This window comes from Hylobates moloch, unplaced genomic scaffold (genome assembly GCF_009828535.3).
Source record: "Hylobates moloch isolate HMO894 unplaced genomic scaffold, HMol_V3 SCAFFOLD_1, whole genome shotgun sequence".
Taxonomy (NCBI): Eukaryota; Metazoa; Chordata; class Mammalia; order Primates; family Hylobatidae; genus Hylobates; species Hylobates moloch.
The window spans coordinates 146,064,823-146,082,009 of record NW_026652276.1 but is presented as its reverse complement, the minus strand read 5'-3'; the positions used below and the strand labels follow the sequence as shown (position 1 = coordinate 146,082,009).

Here is a 17,187-nt window from a genome sequence, read left to right as displayed (position 1 = left end):
TATAAATGACAACTCTATCAGCCCTTTCTCTATGGTCATTATTTTTCTGTAACCTGAAGCAAGAGTCTTCCTTTCTGAAACTCTACTTCTTGACCTCACTGACTTGAATATTCTGGTTCTACCACCCATGTAACCATTCTTCCAATTTTCTATATTTCTCCAACAATCTATTTGATTTACACATTTTTATCTTCCCTTCTTCCCCCATCCATTTCTATAATATTTTCACCTTCCTCTCCATTTCCCTATCAGGACTCACTTGAAGTTTCATGATTTTCCAAAATAGTCTCTCCCTTTTCTTAACTACTAATGTGTACACTGCTGCGGGGTCTATTTGTCACCTTGTCCACTACTGTGACATATACTGATTAACAAATCAGCAGGAACCTTGAAATTTAGAACAAAAGAGCATGTATGTGTCTGGCAGGTTTAAGAGGTTCAGATTGTCCCCATAGGAAGGGCATAGGGAGTGCAGTCTAGGTGTGCTGATTATAACCAAAACCCTAACTGAATTAATTAAATGGTAATTTATAGAGAGGGAACAAAAAGATAAATACAGAGTTTACGATTGCTTTCCCAATTTAAGCACTTTTTTTTTGAGACAGAGTCTCGCTCTGTCACCCAGGCTGGAGTGCAGTGGTGCAATCTCGGCTCACTGCAAGCTCATGCCATTCTCCTGCCTCAGCCTCCCAAGTAGATGGGACTACAGGCAATCGCCACCACGCCCGGCTAATTTTTTTGTATTTTTAGTAGAGACGGGGTTTCACTATGTTAGCCAGGATGGTCTCGATCTCTTGACCTCGTGATCCGCCCACCTCAGCCTCCCAAAGTGCTGGGATTACAGGCATGAGCCACCGCACCCGGCCAATTTAAGCACTTTTAAGGCTTACATTACTCTCTTAAATTTCCAAGCCTATACATCACTCAACATAAGAGTAAATATAAATATTCCAGTAGCTAAAACCTAATTTTCATGGTACAATTTAATAACTCATATATAATGTTTTCATTAAGTCAAGTACAAATGACTGAATGAATTCTATGTATTTATATGAGAAAGCAACTAATGTTTGTCAACTACCAAAAGACTCTTTGTTCAAGAAAATGCACACCAAACAAATATCACTTAACATTACTACTAAAAAGCTACCCTGATGCAAGGCTCACAACAAAAATAATTCAAACTAAAATGGAAAAGTACTGTGTTTCCAAAACTCTTTGATCTCTTGTATGTGGTACACTTAACATAACATTCTTACAAGGTACAAACAGGATTCAGGAATGCAAATTGATCTTGAACACTCAACAATTAAAATGTAAATTATATTAAGCGCATTATATGAACAACAATTTTAAGTTCCCCCACCCTATCCTACCTCACTCCAAGATCACAGTATTTATTAAAATAGCAAAAGATATGACACATCAACACAGAACAGACCAGTGATGATTATAATAGGGTTACCAAAAATTAAAACTAAGTGTGCAGAGAGGAAAAATACTTAATAAGATGCTCAAATAAAATGATTAAATTTACTTCTCAGTAATATGGGGTGAAGAAAGAGTCCTAATTAAGAAAAACATTAGGGTACTGATTAGAAAACATGGGCTATTATATCCAATAGGAATTGAGTTTAAACTTTGTGTGCTTTATTGATGGTGAATGACTGTCTTAACCTCTGAGTCTCAGTTTATCACTAGAATAGAAATAATAATCTTCACCTCATAAAGTTATATAGAGACTAAATTAAATTAATTATGCAAAATACTTAGTACGTAAGCACATATTAAGACCTTTATAATTGTATTCAGTCCAAAAAGACCTAGACATTTTTAGAGCCAATCTATTTCAAATCTTCCAAGGAAAAGATTAATTGCCAGAGCACATGCAAAGATGGAAAGCTTCTCTCTCAGTCTCTCTTTTTACAAAGCTGGCATATTCAGAAATCAAAACCTTAAAAAGGTAATACAAAAGGAATACTAAAGATCAATCTCATATAGCAAATCAAATATAGCACTATTTTAAAGAGATATGCTATTATCAAGTTGCCTTTATCCCTAAGACAGCAATTGTTTGATGAAAGCTACTTGGAAATCTAACACAATTCATCAACCAATGGGTAAAAGAAGGAAAACTATGTGATCATCTCAAGGTACATTAAGAGGGCATGTGATCAAACTGAATAACTATCTTGGTTCCCCCTGAAAAGGCATAGAAGACTATTTCCTTAACATACCATAAATAAAAATTTTGAATACAGAATTGTGAAACCCTAAAGGCATTTAAAATGAGAAATAAGCCAAGGATCCTCACTGTTCACTACTATAACTTAACATTATTCTAGAAGTTCTGATCAATGTCCTAAGAAAAAGAAATAAGGATTAAGTGTTAGCAAGAAGACAAAATCATTTACACCATTTACACATGCTGTAATTTAGTTACTACAAAACACAATAAAAACCATCAGAATTAAGAGTTTCATAAAATGACCAGTTAGAAAACAGTATATGAGAATTAGCCATCTTTCTATGTTCCATCAGGTACATTTAATCCTCTTTATAAAATAATTTTAAAAGTTCCGTTCCCAATAGAATCAATAAGTTTTAAAATATCAAAAATACCACTTGAAAAATGGGCAGAACCCACATGAAGAAAACTACAAACTATAAAATATATGAAGAAAACTCAAAACTACATCTTTGAGTCATAAAAGATGACTTCAATAAATGATAACATTGTATTAATATAGTACAACTTTCTCTAGAAAATTAACTCAGATATTCCAGTGAGGTTCTTTTAGGATCTTAACTGCCTTTAATGTAACATGAATAAAGAAAAATATGAGAAACGCTGAAAATGTTTTGACAAAGACAATAATAGGTGTTCACACAACCATTTAGTGAAATACATTAAAAACTCACAATAATTAAGACAGTTTGGAATTACTAGAGCAAAAAGAAATAGCCCAATTAAACTAAATAGAAAAACCTAGAAAAAGCCATATATCCATATCTATAGACAGAGTATACACACATGATTTGGTATTTAAAACCTCTGAAGAAGATAATTGTTTAACAAATAGCATTAAAATAACAACCATCATTCTACGTTAAAATACACCGCAAACAGACTAAAGATGTAAATTTTTTTTAAAACTGTGAAATTAATATAAGGAAATGGAGGTGAATAGTCATATAATTTGGGAATGCAAGCCCTTTCTAAGTAGCGAGGTATCATAAAAGAAAAATTTGATAGGTTTAAACACATTAAAATGTTAGCAATCTGTTTAAAAAGAAAATTCACATCAAAAACAAAATTAAGATAAAAATGACAAACTAGGGAAATTATTTGCAATGTAATTTGACAAAGGCCTAATAGTTTGTATATACAAAGAGCTCTCATAACTTAGTTTCTAAAAATCTCCAGTATTATAATAGACAAAGGACACTAATAGGTATTTCACAAAAGAAATAAGTATCTCTGGGTGGAGACATTATAAGTGTTATTTACCATTTATGCTTTCCTGAATTTTTCAAATTTCCTACAATGATTATTATATTAGTAACTAAGAAAATATAGAATGTTTACAATATGGCTGTGACAACAATAGTAATAACCAAAATCATGCTAACATTGATATTTCCACTCTTTTAGGCTGCACCAAAATTAGGGATGCCTTTCCTTTCTAGAAAAGAATCATACTTTAATTCTTTAATCACAATGAAAGAAATTTTCAGAACTCTAGAAGACAATCAGCCAAAACTTTTCACTTCCTCTTTATTTATGACCAAGTTACAATGCCAAATAATATTTGGATAAGCTATTCTGTTTTCAGCCCCTATGAAAGCTAAGAGTCAAGGCTGAGGAACAAGCCCTGGACTTCAGAACCAGCAGGACTCAGATTTTACCTATATCCAAATCCTGAGCCAGAAATTTTAAAAAGAAAAAAAAAAAGTGGTGAGGTGAGGATAGGTATTACCTTCCTCAAGATAGAAAATGTGGGCCTTTGAGAACTTCTAGTCACAACTCTTCTCTGTCTCACTTAGGAGACAGAGGAATGATTTTATCCTCCAGTGTATTTAAAAGGCATATATCCAAAGAGCAAGCAAACAAGATTTCTTCTGAGCAAAGATACTTTAAATAGGAGATTTTCGAGTGTTAAATGTTCTTTTTCCTTAGTGCAGATATGCAGCCTAACTCTGAGAAGGCCAAAAAGACTCTGGCAGGACTTGGTTCTCAACAATAAGCAATAGTCAAACTGCTAATTCCATCTGCTCCCCTCCAAAAAATGACAAAGCGTTACATGATGATGCCAGGGATCTCAGGCTCCATTTAAGGAATTGTTCTGAGGGGTATCCATTTTCACAATATTAAGATGCTCTCTAATTTTTTTAAGTACTTCAGAAGTACTTCAGGGAACCAATTTGGATACTATATGCCAACTTTGGTGACGATAACAAAGAAATATACTGTCTTTAACATTATATTCTTAGAGATGTCGCTTCCAGAAATGTCTTCCTTTCGTACTAGTCAAAGTTCTGAATTCCATTCACTTCTATCTCCTTAGGGTCTTAGTTCCAATAATTATCTCACCTTTCCTGAATTGCTTAAGAATCTCTTCCTACTTGTCTCTACTCACTCTTTCCTTATGCGTGTAAACAAACAAACATAACATTCCCTCAAACAATATCACTCTGCAATGGTTTTCAACCATGGCTGCACACTGGAATTACTTAAGGAACTATAAAAAAGTATCAATGCAAGTAATCAATAATGACACAAAGTAGACAGTGGTTTCCTGGGGATAAGAGGAAAAGATTATAAAGGCACATAGGAAACTTTTGGAGGTGAATATTATTTTGATTATGGTGATGGTTTTGCAGGTATAAACATATGTCAAATATCAAATTGTACACTTTAAATATATGTAGTATACGTCAATTATACTTCAATAGAAAAGCTGTTGAAATAAATATTGATATCTGGGTTCAACATCCCCCCACACCAAATTGGTATAGGGATTCCCTCTGGAAAACAAAATTCTTTAAAGCTCCTGAGATTATTGTAAATTATTATTACATTATTGTAAATGCACGGTCAAGATTGAGAACCACTACTCAATGAAAGCTATAGCGATCATTTTCTCCCTTCTTTATTTCAGTTCTCTTGAAAAGTCTCACTTAAGCATGTCTACTTTATCACACCCATTCTTTCTCAATCTTCTGAAGCCTGGTTTCTGAACCACCACTCAGTTAAAACTGTTCTTGTTAAAGTTACCTATGGACTCCTGACAAATTCAGTCGTCACTGGGGCCCTCTCCTAACTTGACACCTCCTTACAGCATTCAAAATTGTTAACCTGTTCCTCCTCCACTGGAAAATCTCCCCACCCTTGGCATCTTTCCTGATGGTCCTCCTACCTTGCTAGCTACTATTCCTCTAACTTTCAGACAATTCTTCTCCCTACTTCTGCTTTTTATGAGAGTCTGTTCTCTAGCTGCCACTTTCATCAGGCTAAAGGCTTTCCCTGAGTCATTTCATCACAATCAAATCAATATAGCTCCAATTCAACCCCCAATCATCTCTCTAATCCTGATTTTCACATCCATAGATACAAACCTCTGTCTATATCTTCACCTGAAGTTCCACTGCTTCCTCAAATTCAAAATAGCCAAAACAGAATTTATCGTCTTCCTTCCATTTTTGTGTTCCTCATTTCCAATCAACAGAACCCCAAGTCAAACCTTCAGAGTCCTGAGTCCTCCTTTCTTCTCATAGGTGATTAGGACCTGTTAGTTTTTCCCTCACTCTGCCACAGTAAAGGTCTAAAATACAAATCCAATAAATGGCTTCTCATCTATCACGTTCAATCCAATCCCTTTAGCTAAGGATACCATTCCCTGATCTGGCCCTCTACCACCCTCACTATCTTCATCTGGCACCATTTCCCTACTAACCCCTGCATTCAAGCCATATCAATGTCAATGTTATTGACTTTGTCAACTGCCAATGTCAATTGACACTGACTTGTCATTGTTAATGACTTATCTAAATTGCCACAGTTTCTCAGTCCTCCTTGGGAAGTTACTTACCTCCTGCACTTGGCAAAATTATATCATCCTTCACAACTTGGCTGTGTGCTCCCAACTCCACCTACACTCAAGGAAAGTTAACTATCTCCTACTCTAAACTCTCCTATTACACTAGGCATATCTCTATTCCCACTGACTACATAGTATTATAATTGTTAATTTACTGTAATGTTACTAACATCTTGTACATTAGATAGTAAATTCCTTGAAGACAAGAGCATGACATTCATTTCTGTATCCCTAGTACCTACTCACCCTGGAAGAGAGAAAAAATAAATTTATGTTTGATATAATTTCAATTATTTATAAAATATAAACGATACCACAAAATAGGTCTTGAATACTAAGATTTCTTAAAATTTCTTAAGATCCATTATAAAATAAATATTAGGCAACAAGATGCTGAATAAAACAGTACATATATTTAAACTCATTGTCAAAAAGACACCAGTCTAAAAAATACAACCCAGAGCAAATTTCATAAAACAGAAATACAACAAAGAAAGGAAGTAGACAAGGATAAACGCAGACCCAGCTAATGCCTTATCGGGTATCTGTATCCAGGTACTGCTAATGCCGATGACTAAGAAGGTTTCTAATCCTTCTAATCCCTCATGGTAATTTCAATAAATCGAATAAGGATAAACGAGCCAAATCCAGAATTTGTTTCCTAAATATGTGATGCTTTTCCCCCTTGCCACTTGGTTTGATTGAACTGATTTGAATAGCTGACTTTGAAGCTACTATTGGCCAAGCAGATCTTAAATGTTTTTCCTTCCTTGCCTTTGCCTGCACTTCAGAAATATGGTGGTTTAGACTACTATTCATCCTGTAAACCTTAAAATGTATTCACCTAAAGAAAAAAAAATACTTAGAAATGTCGGGGGAGGTGGGGTGCCTGTGGATGTTAGCAGTAGAATGTTCTCATGGAAAACAAGCCTCCCAGTCTTTCTGACTTTACGCTAATAAGATTTGAAAGCTGAAAACCTCAAACTGTAAAGTGTTACATGAACCAAAGAGGTGGCCCACTTGCTCCAAAAACTACTGTGTGACCCAAGGATAAATAATTTGCAAAAGGTCAGCCTGGCCCTACTGCCTGTAGCGCAGTCTCTGAGATAAGGAGTAGCTGCCGGTGGAACAAATTCCCCCTACCTGAAGAGCGCCGCGGCTGCCAGGCTTGTGATAGTGTATTTCTCAGAGAACAGATTCCGTGCAGTACTAAACCACTTAGGCAAAATTAAAATCTTTCAGGAATGTCTAAACTCACAAAGCACACATGTGCAAGCTGACGGGCGGACGGCAAATTTCGCTGAAGCGTACAAACTTGGGGGTGTTTTAATGCAACCATTTTCAGCCAAACCCCCGAGGATTCCCGAGTATGTTAAAATGAGCCTCAGGGGAGGAATAACTCATAGAAAGAAGGGGCAAGGGCTCAAGAAGAGATCTTCAGCGTAATAACCACGGAAGGAAGCGTGGCTGCTGTCTGAACCTCTCCGCCCTGCAGGGGACCAAAGAACGACTCAGGCCAACGCTGCTCTCCAAGGGGCGGGGGCGGGGGGTCGACAGTGACCATTGTGGCCACCAGACCGGACAGACAGTGGCGGCCTCGCCGGAGTAGAGGGCGCGGGAGGGAGAGGAGGCAGAGGCCGGAGCATCCGTCGCGGCAGGGAGGGGACGGGGGACTCCCGCCCCAGGCCCACCCGGCAGAGAGGCGGCCGGTGGGGCCAGGCGGCGGCACCCGGGTCACGGCAGGAGGATGTACTGCTCCTCGCCGGGAAGGAAAGACCCGAGTCGCGCGCACAAAGCTGCCGCCCTCCAGGCAGCGGGCAGGCTGCGCCCAACTTCTGGGCGAGCAGCCGCCGGCCGCAGCCCACCCGCCCGCCAGACGCCTCTCGCGCCCACCCGTGGCGCCTCGCGCGGGAGCCGTTACCCCCAGTGGAGCCGCAGCCCCGGGAACAAAGTCCCGGTCCTGTCCTCGCCGCCGCCTCGCCCCGGCTCCTCCCTGACAAAAAAAAGTTATCGGTTGCCGGACGCCCTGGGGGCCCGGCGTGGGTCTCTCGGCTGGACTCACCAGAGCGGCTGCCGGAGCTCCACCTGCAGGACCTCGACTCGTGAGACTCTCAGCGACAGCGACGGCGGCTGCTCTGCTTCCTCCCGAGTGGCAGCACCACCTGCTCCCCTTCTTCCTAGCAGAACGGGTCCCGGCGAGCCATCTTCCCCCTCCTCTCACTGACTGACAACCCAGCCAGGAGAGCCGCCACTGCCACCAGCCTCTCTGACAGGCACGACCAGGGACCCGTCCTCAAGCAGCCAACCACTACCGCCCCACTCCAGTTCAGTCTATCGCCGTCGTCCGGGGCGGGATCAGAACAACTTCTCCACCAATGAGAATCTTCTTCTGCTGGGCCTGGGGCGGAGCCATGAGGCGACTTGAGTGGGTGTGGTCTGAGCAATGGGCGTGATCCGGGCGTCCGAGGGAAGATGATTGACTGTAAGGTTTGCGGTGGCCGCTAGGCGATGACAATCAGCGAAGGTCTCTTAGATTCTGAGCCGTTAGGGCTTATGGCCTTCTCAGAAAAAAATAAGCCTTACCGGGTGATGTGAAGTCTATCAATTTGTTTCTTTTTTGTGAGAAAAGAGAAACAAATTGATAATTTACTAGTCAGTAGGATTTACTTCCCTGTAATTAAATTCACAAAAATTTATCAAAATCTTATCAAATCCCGGGAGGAAAAAAAAATTACGTTTTTGCAAAATGGAAATACAAACTTCCCCCTCACCACATCATTGCTTTTGGGCTTAGCCTGGAAAAAGTCAAATACAATGCCTCAGTTTTCTTTCCATGGGGGTTGTTTTTATTTTTTCCATCATTCCTCCCTACTTTTTCTCTGAACATATACTAAATATTTTGTATAATAACTGGAACTTGAGAACACCTGAAGCAGCTGCTGCAGACAATCCTGCTGTTTTTGACCTTGTAAACCCCTCCTACCACATCCTTCTCAAGTCTGGTCAGGATTAATTAGAAGAAAAACTGGCCTCCACCCTAGAAGACAGGAAGTTCATTTTAGCTTTACACTAGAAATGGGCAGGATTTCTCCAGAAACACTAAGTGAACTTTTCAAACATGCTGAACTCATAAATAACAAGCACATAAATAAGAAGATATATTACCTGATATCAAAAGGGCATCAAGCAAACAATTTCAGGTAATTATTAGGGCAGATTGCTAAAACAGATAGGATCCCCCCCCTCCAAAGGGAGGATCAGATTAATGAGTAAATAATAACAAACTACAGTGATAAGGACAATAGAGATTGGTTCAATGAGCAATGGAAACAGGACAAGAAATGACTCTTTAGGAAAGTCAGCGAACTCCACAAGGAAGGTGATGTTTGAGTTGGATCTTAAAAGGTAAATAGGAGTTTGCCAGAGAAGAAAGTCAAAGGGTATTTCAGAAAGGGAGAACACCATGTTCAAAGGCATGGAGCTGTGAAAGGGCACAGAGCCATTGTGGAACATTGAGAAGATAGATGGGGTTAAATGATGAGGAACAACCAAAAATTGGGCTGGAGCAAAAGGTTGAGGTAAGACTGTAAAAGACCTCACAAGCTACACTAAGATATTCAGAAAAGCACTGTCCAGCAGAGCTTTCTGCCCTGGTGAAAATGTTCTATATTTGTGTTGTCCAAAATAGTAGCCATTAGCCACATGTGGCTATCAAATACTTGAAATATGGTGTGACCGAAGAGCTCAATGTATTTATTTACAGTGCTTAAGTGATCCTCCCACCTCAGCCTCCCAAAGTGCTGGGATTACAGACATGAACTACCATACATGACTGGAACTCAATTTTTGTTTTTATTTTTTATTATTATTTTTTTTTTGGCAGAGTCTCCCTCTGTCACCCAGGCTGGAGTACAGTGGTGGCATCTCACCTCACTGCACTTTCACTTCCCAGGTTCAAGCAATTCTCCTGCCTCAGCCTCCTGAGTAGCTGGGGTTACACGCACCCAACACCATGCCCAGCTAATTTTGGTATTTTTAGTAGAGACAGGGTTTCACCATGTTGGCCAGGCTGGTCTCGAACTCCTGACCTCAGGTGATCCACCCACCTCAGCCTCCCAAAGTGCTGGGATTACAGGTGTGAACCACCATGTCTGGCATTAATTTTTAATTTTAACTTTAACAACTCCCATATTGGATAGCTCAGGTTTAGATTTTCTTCTAAAGGCAATGAGGGACCAACAACAGCTTTTAATCATGTGGACAATGCAATCAGGTTTCCTTTAAATGGTGAGAATAAAAAAAAAAAAAGAAAAAAAAAAAAAAAAACAGAGTAAAGAGGAAACTCTTAACAGATCAGACTGACTTAATTTAGGCCCCCTTGGCCAGAGCCTGCTCAGGACAAGTGTTTACTCAAAGAAATAGGGACAGGAAGATCCAGGCAGCATGTTATTCATCTTAGAGAACACAAGCAGTCAAAACTTGAGACATTGAATTCTGCCGTCAAGTCCCATTGAGTGGGAGAGTGAGGGACCAAGGAAGGAAAGAAACCCAGTCAACCAGATCATAAGATAGAGAGAAACAAGAGTGGGCAAAAGAGTGCACACCTGCGCGCGCACACACACACACACACACACACACACACACACACACACACCCCCCATCAGTTTTACTGGTCATTGGCCATGTGTGCTAGTAATGTGTTGACCTGATTTGAAGAGCCAAAGTTACTGGTGGCAGGAAGCCCAGCCAAGACCAGGACAAGATTCCAGGAGAGAATCTCAAACCAAACCTGTGGAAGTCAGGATGGAAGGGAGAGGTAAATATTATTGACTTCCTGTACTATACAAGGCACGTGGCTTGTCAAGGATATAGATGAATGCTAGAAGCTTGCTTATAGTATAGGTAGCTGGATAACAAACAGATGAAAGGTTAAGCAAAGATTAATTATTTAATGCAGCAGTGGAGAGATTACATAAGGCAGTACATAATTGATTCATTGTTCAAATGATTTTCTAGGCAATAACCGCTGTGTTTTCAGAGGAGGATGCAAGCATTGCAGTCAAGGGCAGTCAGGGAAGGCTTCATGAAAAAGGCAAAATGGGCTGGGTCTAGAAAAATGGGGAGGAATTTGAACCAGATAAAATGGTGAGAAAGTAACTCCTAGAATGCCTGCAGAAATAACACAAGAGGGGAAGCACAAGCAATGTTCAGAGGGCATGGGAGGCAACTTGGGTCAGCCAAGCCTGGCAAGCTAGGTTGCAGATAGATAATAGAATACCTTGAAGGCAAGCTCAGTTGTTCAGATTTTCTCGTTTTGCCTTGTGGCTTCCTGTTTGCTCATTAGAATCACTTAAGATGCCTTTCAAAATTATCAGTACTCAAACCACACCCCACATTAAATAAATCAAAAAATTGGTGTGTGAGGCTAGTCATTGGGTTTCTAAAAAAGCTTCCCAAGTGGTTCTAATATACACCCAAGGTTGACAAAAGGGAAATAATATAACATTTTACTAGTGCCAAATCAGGGCCATGCATAGGATAGATTGAGTGGAGAGAAACTGAAGTTTGGCTATGTATATTTATATATAATTTGTTTCCTTCCTGCAAGAAGACAGGAAGCAGTTTACTGCCTGACTTCACTTCCCATTTTGCAGTGGTAAGGTAGTATAGAAGGCAATTTAAGTTGTCTTCCCTCTAAGTCAGAGTAAAACAAAAGCACAAATTTATGTTTCCAGTCTACTCTCCTTTCCATCACAATTTGGGCATATAAAAGTAATTTCCAACAATAACAGTCTGCAGTTAAGTTTTACACATAACCATTTATATTTTAATCGCAAAGCACTAGAAAAAAATGCCTGAGAACATTCTGTTTCAAAAGGAAAATGCTTTTAACCTACTTTATAAAAGTCAACATATTCCAGATCTTTCCTGCTCATCTTTGCTAGTCTCTGATATCCACATGCATAATTCTAAACTATTAAAATGCATTTATCTTCTTGCAAATAACTGTATAAAAGTGCCAGTTGAACATTATAAACATAAACATTTTCCCTATGACATTAAATTTCAGGAACGTTAAGAAAAATTTAGTTCAAATATCTTTCTCTTTTTTTCTTTTTCTTTTTCTTTCTTTGTTTTGTTTTGTTTTTGAGACAGAGTCTCATTCTGTCACCCAGGCTGGAGTGCAGTGGCACCATCTTAGCTCACTGCAACCTCCACCTCCTGGGTTCAAGCGATTCTCGTGCCTCAGCCTCCTGACTTGCTGGGGCTACAGGCGTGTGCCACCATGCCTGGTTACTTTTTGTATTTTTTTGGTAGAAACACGGTTTCACCATGTTGGCCAGGCTGGTCTCAAACTCTTGGCCTCAAGTGATCCACCCACTTTGGCCTCCCAAAGCGCTAGGATTATAGGCATGAGCCACCATGCCTGGCCTAGTTCAAATATTATATAATTCTATTAAAGTCAACTGGACAACAACTGTTGTTAAAATAGTTAAAATAGATAACATGATTATTTTAAATTAAAAAGAATTTGCTTAAAAAAACATGAAAAATATGTCAAAATGTTGCTTTTGTGGTATGTTAAACATACTTTAAGAAAAAAAAAATCAAAGAAATGAAGTCAAAACAAAAAGGGTGTGCCTGAGAGGTCATTTAAGGGCTTGCTATGTCCGATTCCCTTTTTAAGGGAACTACCCCAGCCAGTGGACCCAGCTGAGGCAGCAACCTGAGCCATGATCTATACCATACAACCCCCTTCATGAACTGTATAACCCAAGGGCAGCCAACCTCAAGAGGTGACCTGACATGAACACCCACTCTCTTTCAAGAATTTGAACTGGAAATAGGAAGAGAAAATCATGTGGTGGAAGCAGAAGCTAAAAAATCAATCAGTAGAAAGAAGCCCTGAGAAGCTATAAAAAGGGCAAGTTTTCAGTAAACTGAAGCCATTAGGTAGCGTCAAGACGTACAAAGTGGATGGTGAAGTAATAGGTAACAAAGGAGCGGCAGAAGTAGAGACAGTGGAATGAGTCACCGTAACAAAGATGGGGATCAATGAGGTCCTGTTGTCGAAAGGACAATGAGATAATCCATTTCCTGCAGCTGCACTGAATTGCTCCATTTCCCAGTGTTTGCATTCAACATCTGTGAGGTCCAACTGCAGCTGTTCCCAGAGTCCCCAAAATTCCCATCTCCATCACCTATTCTAAGTAAATGGTTGTATCTTTCACCTCTGTGTAAACCAATACGTAGACTTCCAGAATCATGCATTCAGTGAAAGAAGCTAGACCAACTGAATTTTGTGAAGAGAATTTTATCCTTTAAGATTGGTTACAGGTTTTTCTAGGAATAACATCTCTCGAAAGAAGAAAACATTCTTTGCATCTTAAAAAAGAAGACATAAATTAAAACTTTATAATGTTATATTTTAAGGGGAAAAAGTCTCCTTTCTCTTGTCTTTTAATAGCTGCACCAACCTGGTTCATATTTACGAGCAAGTCGTATAGATAGGAGTGGAAAACATAATGACTAATTGCTACCCTCACATAACTGGAAATGAAAAATATCCACATTTATCTTCTGAGACATTTTATTAACCAATGTCTTCTAGAAGAATTCCTGTCAGAAGAGGATTATTATGCAGCTTTTATATATCATGTTTTTGAAAAATATTTGATGACATGGGAAAAAGACATTTCTTTCATCACGTTAGATGAAACAGACGTTTACAAACTGTATAGTATATGACATGGTCACAAGCTGGCAAGTGTTCATGTCAGGAGGATATATCAGCAATGTATAAGCATGGAGAAATCATAAGTGAATTTTATCTTCTTCTTCATACATGTTTTCAAATTACCAAATGTTCTATAATAAACAAGTGTTGGTTTTATTAAAAAACAAACAAACAAACAAAAAAAACAGAAGTGCGGCCGGGAGCGGTGGCTCACGCCTGTAATTCCGTACTTTGGGAGGCCGAGGCAGGCAGATCAAGAGGTCAGGAAATCAAGACCATCCTGGCCAACATGGTGAAACCCCATCTCTACAAAAGTACGAAAAGCTAGCCGGGCATGGTAGCGGGCACCTGTAGTGCCAGCTACTAGGAGGCTGAGGCAGGAGAATCGCTTGAACCCTGGAGACACAAGTTGCAGTGAGCCAAGATCGTGCCACTGCACTCCAGCCTGGCAACAGAGTGAGACTCTGTCTTAAAAAAAAAAAAGCAGAAGTGCACATTATTTCTTCAGATGAAGAGACAGCAGACTGTACCTTGCTTATTGTTAATTCTGCCTAAGTGAACCTCAGTTAAACATTCTTCCTTTCACTTTTAGCTAATGCAATATGCAAAATTCTTTAAAATGTTCTCATAAATTCCACAGAGAAGCTCTGGTTATTGCTGATAAGCAAAAGACCTTGCTAATGAGTATTTAGTATAGAAGCATGAACTTGTATACAGATTTTCTCTGACAAATGGTGGCCCAGAGAACAGAAAATAACATGGGGAAAATACGTAGGTAAATGCGATAAACTGACTCCCCCAGAAGAAGCTGAACATTTTTTGTCATCTTTGGACCCCCTGCAATAGTATAGTGCTTGGCCAGTGGAGGACCTTCAAAAAGACAGGTTAAAGGAGCACATGAAAAGATGGCCATTTTCCTCCTCCATCTTATATTGGTTGGGTTTGAATCTTTTTCAGGTTTACACAGCTGTCCCCGAGCATACAGGCCAAGGATGGGAAAATGTGACTTCTCCCGTTTCTGACCACTGGCTACATTCGTTAGATGCAGTGAATTTCAATTGTATTCAGTTTAACACTTCATTGTGTATCACCTTTTATCTTTCCAAAATCATTTCCCATGTGCTAACCCCTCACCCAGAGAGCAGAGGCAGCAATCAAGGCACACACTTCCTTGGTTTCTTTGCTAAGTGGTTCCCACAAAGCAATTCAACAAGCACAAGCACTGGATGAAGGGAGGGTGAGTTTGGGAACTCGGCCCAGCTGCAAGAGGAGGGATGAAATGCCAGAAAGAGGCATACCCCCCAAAAGTTTTGCCAGCTGACTCTCGCTGGTTTGTAACTCTGTGCTAAGGGAGTCCAATATATGAGTAATACTTCCATTTTTTCAATTTTGTTCTCATCTACTTAGTCATCAGCACCACACCCTGATACTTATGCCAAAAAAAAAAAAAATTCAGCAAGAGAGTACGTCACCAATGTTCAATAAGAACAAGTGTGGCTTCCATTTCCTCTATCACCATGTGGAAGTGACCCATCCCATTATCAAAACCCCCGTTATCCTGGCAGAGGCAAAGCACCCATTCTCTCATCTTCTCTGCTTACCTGAAGCAAGTCCTCAGCATAGACATGTCCAGGGCCAGCTACCCTGTCATTGAAAGGGCATCATCCAAAAAACCTCTACCCCTGTGGGTTGGACCATGATACTAACCTTTAAAGCACTCTTGAGGGTGTTTTTCAAAGTTGAGTTACACCAGGAGGAGAAGCCACATTAGTCATCAGCAACTTAGCTAAGATTAATTGGTTAGGTCTCTAAGAAAGTGTGGGGCTTTAGGGGAAAAAAATGGGGAAGGCAGTGGGAGGAAATGTAGATATCTGAGCCTGGAACAGTATCCAGGGAGGACCCAAGCTCTGGGGACCATGAACAGTAAGACACAACCAGGGCTGAGAAGAATCAAAGCAACTGTTCAAGGAAATAAGATGAATCTAAAGGGTCAAAGAGGGCAGGCTATGTTGACCTGGATCAGTCCTACAAGCTCTGCAACTGGAACTTATGTAAAAAAAAAATCGAAGTATAATATACATATAGGAAAGTAGAGATAACAAAAATATGATTAGTTCAGTGGATTTTTACAGGCAAACACTGCAACCAGGTCAAGAAAAAGAATATTGATGCAATCCAGGAGCTCCCTTGGACCCCCTGCCAATCATCATCCTGTCTCTTATTCTCAAAGACAACATCTGTTTTGACTCATGATGCTTTAGTTCATCTACGCCTGCTAAATTTCATGTAAGTGGAATCATATGGGATATATGCTTGTGTGTCTGGTTTTTCTCTATAAATTTTGTGTTTGTGGAGTCCATCTATGTTTCTTATTGGAATTGTAGTTTGTTCATTTTCATTACTGTAAGGTATTCTACTATATGAATATGCCATGATTTGTTTGACAGTCCCACAGCTGATGGATATTTGGGTTCTTTTCAATTAAGACTATTATGAAGAATGCCATTTGGAGTATTCTTGTACATGCCTCTTGGCGCACATCCACATACTCTTCTGTGGTATATATCCAGGAGGGGTATTGTTGGGAGGAAGGTAGGCATATGCTTTCCTTTATATAATACTGCCAAATGACTTTCCAAAGTAATTGTATCACTTACACACCCACCAGTGGAATATGAGAGTTCCAGTTGCTCCACATCCTTGCCAATATTTGTATTATCAGTCTTTTAAATTCTAGCTATTCTGGTGGGTGTGTAGTGCTATCTCATTGTGGCTTTAATTTGCATTTCCCTGATGACTAACACAGACTTTTTCATGCTCTGCAATTTTAAAGCAACTCTGCCTGTCTGTTTCATTGCAAATCATTCCTCAGCTGTATTGAGATTTAAAATCAACAACCATTTATTAAGTCCCTACTGTGAGTCAGAGTCTACATACATTAGATGCCTCCATGTGCTTGGCCTGAAGGTGGTGGTGAGAGAGTTTTTTTCTGGACTAAGTGTTTCTGGTCAGTCCTGCTGGTTTCGCTCTAGGATATATTATCACTGACACTGTGGAGAGAGCACTTCTGGGAAGAGAATGTCCCAGCAGGGCTGGGGGCAGAGGGCAGGAATGGGGTTGAGTGTAGAGAATGAAAACCAGCTGGATTTTCAAGCTTTCTGGCTTAGGAATAGTTGATGACAGTATCTACTACTACATAATTTAACCTATCAGCCATAAAATAGGATAATGTTTAATACTGCTACAGATAACACTAGTCCTTATAAACAAGGGAAAAGTGAACTATAACAGTTGTTTGATGATACTATGAAATAAAAATCTCCCAGAAAGATCTTTCTCTGAATAACT

At 39.7% G+C, this 17,187-nt stretch overlaps 1 protein-coding gene across 7 annotated transcripts in view; it reads right to left on the bottom strand.

The window, feature by feature from the left end:
- Positions 1 to 17,187, bottom strand: part of HYCC1 (hyccin PI4KA lipid kinase complex subunit 1) — a 204,359-nt gene that overhangs the window by 111,770 nt on the left and 75,402 nt on the right. For 2 of the 7 annotated variants that reach the window (XM_032759512.2, XM_032759504.2), the window contains exon 1: positions 8,164 to 8,462. The exons of 2 other annotated variants lie outside the window; for them this stretch is intronic. The gene's annotated coding sequence lies outside the window, so the exon portion shown is untranslated. Of the gene's footprint in view, positions 1 to 7,244; positions 7,355 to 8,163; positions 8,463 to 17,187 lie in introns of those variants that run through there. 3 more of the 7 variants (XM_058446541.1, XM_032759495.2, XM_058446521.1) reach the window with 3 other exon arrangements.